At 59.6% G+C, this 4758-nt stretch overlaps 1 protein-coding gene across 2 annotated transcripts in view; it reads right to left on the reverse strand.

Annotated features, from left to right (window-relative positions):
* Necab2 (N-terminal EF-hand calcium binding protein 2) overlaps positions 1-4750 on the reverse strand; it is a 28182-nt gene extending 23432 nt beyond the window's left edge. The window contains exons 1-2 of one of the 2 annotated variants that reach the window (XM_017796873.2): positions 4676-4750; positions 1750-1774 (exon numbers count right to left, since the gene is read on the reverse strand). The gene's annotated coding sequence lies outside the window, so the exon portion shown is untranslated. Of the gene's footprint in view, positions 1-1749; positions 3375-4675 lie in introns of those variants that run through there. The other variant, XM_029561037.1, reaches the window with a different exon arrangement.
* Between the last annotated feature and the right edge of the window lie 8 nt (positions 4751-4758).

The following is a 4758-nucleotide window of genomic DNA, read 5'->3' on the forward strand; positions in this document are numbered from 1 at the left end:
GAGGCCCCTCCTCCTAGTCTTCCTTTGGGGATCCGTTACCCTGGTCCATCATAGTCAAATCAGTCCTCATCATGGAAGCCCCTGTAACAGGCCAGCCCTCAACCCTCAGCTGATGGACCAGCCATCTCCCGCACCCCCAAGCATCTTCCCAACCTTCTGTGGACACCCGGGGGAGGCTGATGGGCAGGGCTCTCCAGATTTTGTATCCGTCTCACCTGCTCTATCCATGTCCTGGTTGGGTTAACACCTGAGCCCACCTCCACATGGTTTTGAACCTCAGTGTTGAGTTAGAACCCCACAAGCCCTCTGCCTGCCACCAGCTGGCAGACCTCCAAAGGGGGAGCACTTGATCCCAGCCAGATGTCCTAATAGTGCTCCAGTAGCCTGTCCAAAAGCTCTGCCCACAGCCCAGGGGTCTCCAAGGTGTTCTAATGCTGCTTGGTTCTGGCAAGGGCTCACTGAGTTCTTAGAGTGAGCCAGGACTGGAGCCCTTCTCCGACAGCCATCAAAGATCTGAGCTGGTTTTCTCATTTATAGGGGGTAAACAGAGGTCCCTAAGGTGTAGTCACTTTCCTTGGGTCACAGACCAATACCCGGTTGAACCAGGATGGGATCCAGACAGTTAAGGTTGACCTTGCACTGTCCCAAGATGGGAAGCTGAGGGGTCCAGCCGCACCTCCCTTATCCCAGGTTGGGGTGCTTCTGCTGGAACAGCATTAGTCCCGTAACAACCCCCTACAGCCACAGATGACACTGGAACTCCACGCGTGAGCTCTGTGCACACTGGCATTCCTAAGGTGACGCAGCCACGCAGACACAGGAGGTGTGGCCTCATCCAGAAACAGCCCCAACTACATCCCACAGCCTGTCCTTGCTCTCACCGGGGAGGCTCCCTTTAACCGAGATTTGCACACACTGACAGAGGACCTGATGTGCCTTGGACAGTGAGCTCAACACGGGAGACAAGCCCAAATCCCAGCCTGCAAAGACCCAACCTGTGGGAGTAGTAGGGGCCAGTGGAGCGCAGTATTAGGCCTACTGTCTGCTGAACTCCAGAGACCTGCAGAGCCGGTGGAAGCCAGGCCTCTTTCCACAAAGCCACCTGGTGTTGGTGTTGGTACCACTTGATTCCCCTGCATCTCTGTGCCCCACATGGAACCTGCAGGTGGTCCTTTACCCCAAGGCCTGGGAGGAGGCATGCCACCCCCAAGACAGGGCCAGGGACAGGGATACCCCTCTGCCCTGATTCTAGCCCAAGCCTGTTCCTTCTGCACTTCTATTCCCTGAAGACCTCCACCCCATCCGACTGGTCACATGGGCGCAGTCAAGAGCTCCAAGGGACCAAGGGGGGAGCTGGGATAGGCCAGAGGTGCCACCCTGAACTCAAGCCTACTGGGGAAGGGAATCTGAGCCTCTAGAACAGATGACTGCCATTTATTCCTACCCTGTCCCCCGCCCAGGCCAGGCCTCCTGAGTACTTCCTACATAGATGAACACAGTGCTCTCTGGTTTTCTTTCACTGTCTACTGGTTACCCACATCTCTTTGGCTTTGTCCAAAGCCCAGAGCAGTACACAGGACAGATCTCATCACCCCAGCTTGCAGAGGGGGAAACTGAGGCATGGACTGTGACAGGATTTGGTTGCTGGACTTGAGGTTCCCAGTTGTCTGGGTCCTCGGCCCCGAGCCTTCCATTAAGTATCAGGACAGGTAGTGCAGTGGCAGCACGGAGCACCCAGGAGAAACTCACCATTTTTATCCGCCCGACGGAAAATCTGCGGAGAGGAGAGCTGGAGTCAGTCTTGGGCTGGGCCTAGGCGGGTGCCCTCAGTAGCCTCTGACCCCCCCCCCATGGAGGTCCCTGTCCCAGAAGCAGGCTAGGATGAAGCTGGGAGACTGAGTTTCCCCAGGAGACCCTCAGGCTGGCATCCAGGGTGGAGGGAGGCTGTTTCCAGCAGAGGCCCCTCCCCATGCTACCTCAAAACTGCCACCCCCTCTCCCTCTGCGCTGCCAGCCTGCCCACGGCCGCTGATAGACTCACACAGGCACACTGCACACTCACGCACACCCACAGGCATCCCTGCAGGTGTACGTCCACTTGTCATTTCACGAGACTCCCCCACTGCCAAACACAGCTGCACCCAGCCACGCTCGGCTCAGAAGCCCATGGGGGCCCCCTGCCTTCACAGGGCTCACTCTCCAGACCCCACCTCCCCCCAGTCCCAGGTTGCCTGGGTCCCCTCTGCAGGAGGTGATCTCGAAGGCTGGTGATAAGATCTGCCACAGGAGGGTTGGTATCATTTGGGGATGGGGGAGCGGCAGGCAGGAATGTTCTGGCTGCAGCTAGAAGGGTCTGGAGATGGGGGAGCCCAAACTTGGGCCTCACTGACACACAAGGTCATTTGGTGATAGGTGCTGGGTTCCCAGGGTCAGGATGGTGATTCTGACAATTGAACAGAACTTTGCAAATCCCTCAGCCCAGGCCACACCCCAAGGCAGGTAGGCCAGCAGCTCCAAGCAGGTAAAGTGTCCATTAGGAACTTCCAACGCACAGAAGAGGGGTTTGCAAGTCAAAGAAAGGGGGTTCAAGGTCCAAGCAGTACCTAGGGCCTACCCTGAACCTGCTGAGTCAGGACTTGGATCTCAGCCAGATCTGCTGGGGTCTGACATCCCAGCATTATAAGGTCTGAGATGGTCCCAGAGACCTTCTGGAATGGGCTCATTTTAGCCAGAAGGAAACCAGCCTAGTGGCATGCTCAGGTCCCCCTGGCTTTTCCCAGACTCAGAGAGGTCTGCTGGAGACCTGGTGAGTCAAGCAGGAGGTGCTCCCCCGAAGTGTCCCATCTCCAGTCCTCTCCTTGGGGCAAAGGACAGATGGCCTGCTCACTGCACCCCACAAACAAGTGACAAGGCACCCATGGCCCTCAAAGCAGGGCTCAGGGAGAACTGCCCACCCTCTGGGTATCTCCAGACCCTGGAGGGCCTAGGTATTAAACAAAGTCACTGACAAGGCCTCAGCTGACACCTGGTAAGGTGGCTCCAGGAGGCTGTGGGAGTAACACCCTCCCCCAATTCCTTACCCACTTCTTGAGCAATTAGAGGCTCAGAGCCAGAACACAGCAGCAAGCCAGGAGGTGGGATGGGCCGGTAGGGCTTCCCTCAAAGGGTGGCTGCCTCTGCCCAGGACTCTGCCCGCATCCCACTGTGTGTATGCGCGTGCCCCACCCCTGCCTGTATGTACACAGAGGCACTAGAACACACCCCCCCACAGCCCTCCTGCCCAGACCCACTTATGGGCTCTGAGATCTGGCAAGGGAAGGGAAGGGAGAGATGGGAAATTCAGCCCACCCCGATACTTGTAGGGATGCGTGGTACACACACACAAACTGGCACATTCAAAAACACCCCCAATTCTTCCAAGAAATGCCTGACAGTACAAAGGCACTCCCTGGGAGCAGCCCCACCCCCTCCAAAGCCCCCTTCCCTCTTTATGGGAAGACTCTCCAGATACCCCCACTCTGACTGGGGGAGCAGTTTGTTGGGTGAGGAGTGAGTCTGGGGTCCCAGAGTATGATGGGAACTCTAGGTAGGGGAGGGTAGCAAGGAAGAGAGTGGAGGACAGGAAACTCAAGGTGGGTGGGGGTGAGCCCCCTCCCAGGTCCAGGCAATGATTCTGAGTCTATGGCAAGGAGGTGGGGGGAGGGGGGAGAAGGCTGCACTCCCAAAGTCGCACAGCAGGGATAAAGGGAGCAAAGATGAGTGAAAGAGAGGTGCGGGTCTGTTAGGAGGTCTCCAAAAAGTATCACCGCAGGAAGGAATCCCAGATAGAGAGGAGGGGGCTGGCGGTGTCTGGGACTCATGTCCCAACCGTTGGATGTCAAGTGAGCAGGTTGTTGGGACCAGAACAGGGGAGTGGTGGCCAGACTTGGGAGGCCCAAAGGGTCCCGGCAATGGGGTGCTGGAAAGAAGGAGAGGGTCTTGGGTTGGGGACAGGTTGGAGGAGGGGTTGGCATTCTGGGGGGGGGGTTGTCGCAGATGCAGGGGTGAGGGTCCTGCCCCAGCGGCATGGGGTCCCCACGGGGAGGAGGAGTCCCGGCTATGGGATGCGGGAATGAGAACATGGGAAGAAGGGGATGTCGTCCGGCCCTGGGTGGGGACAGGCGCCACAGCCGTAGGGGCTGGCGCTCGGGGCGAGGATGCAGGGGTGAGGGTCCAGACCTAAAGGGGTTCCGAAAGCAGAGGTGAGATAGGGCTTGGGCGCAGGGATGAGGGTCCTTCCCTATCCTGGCGCAGACGCAGGGATAAGGGTCCGGGCATGGACGCAGGGAAGAGGGTCCAGGCATGAATACAGGCATGAGGGTCCTTCCCTATCCTGGCGCGGACGCAGGGATGAGGGTCCGGGCATGGATACAGGGATGAGGGACCTTCCCTGTCCCTGCGCGGACGCAGGGGTGAGGGTCTCGCGCCCCAGCGGCATGGGGTGTCCGAGAGGAGAAGGGGTCCCGGTAACGGGAAAGTGAGGGAGGGGATGCGGAGGAGGGTCGTGCGGTGCCCGGGTAGGGGGCTGGAGCCTGGGGGCGCGGCCGCAGAGGTGAGGGTCCTCCCGAGGGTCCCGCACGCCCCGGCGGCCCCGGGGTCCCCTTGGGGAGGAGGGGTCGCGGCGGGCGCGTACTCACGTCCAGGATGACGGCGGTGCCCCCGCGCGGCGCGGCGGGCCCGGGGCCGGGGTCCGCGGCGGGGACGTCGGGGACGAGCGGCG

Source organism: Nannospalax galili, unplaced genomic scaffold (genome assembly GCF_000622305.1).
Source record: "Nannospalax galili isolate Female #2095 unplaced genomic scaffold, S.galili_v1.0 scaffold933, whole genome shotgun sequence".
Classification (NCBI taxonomy): Eukaryota; Metazoa; Chordata; class Mammalia; order Rodentia; family Spalacidae; genus Nannospalax; species Nannospalax galili.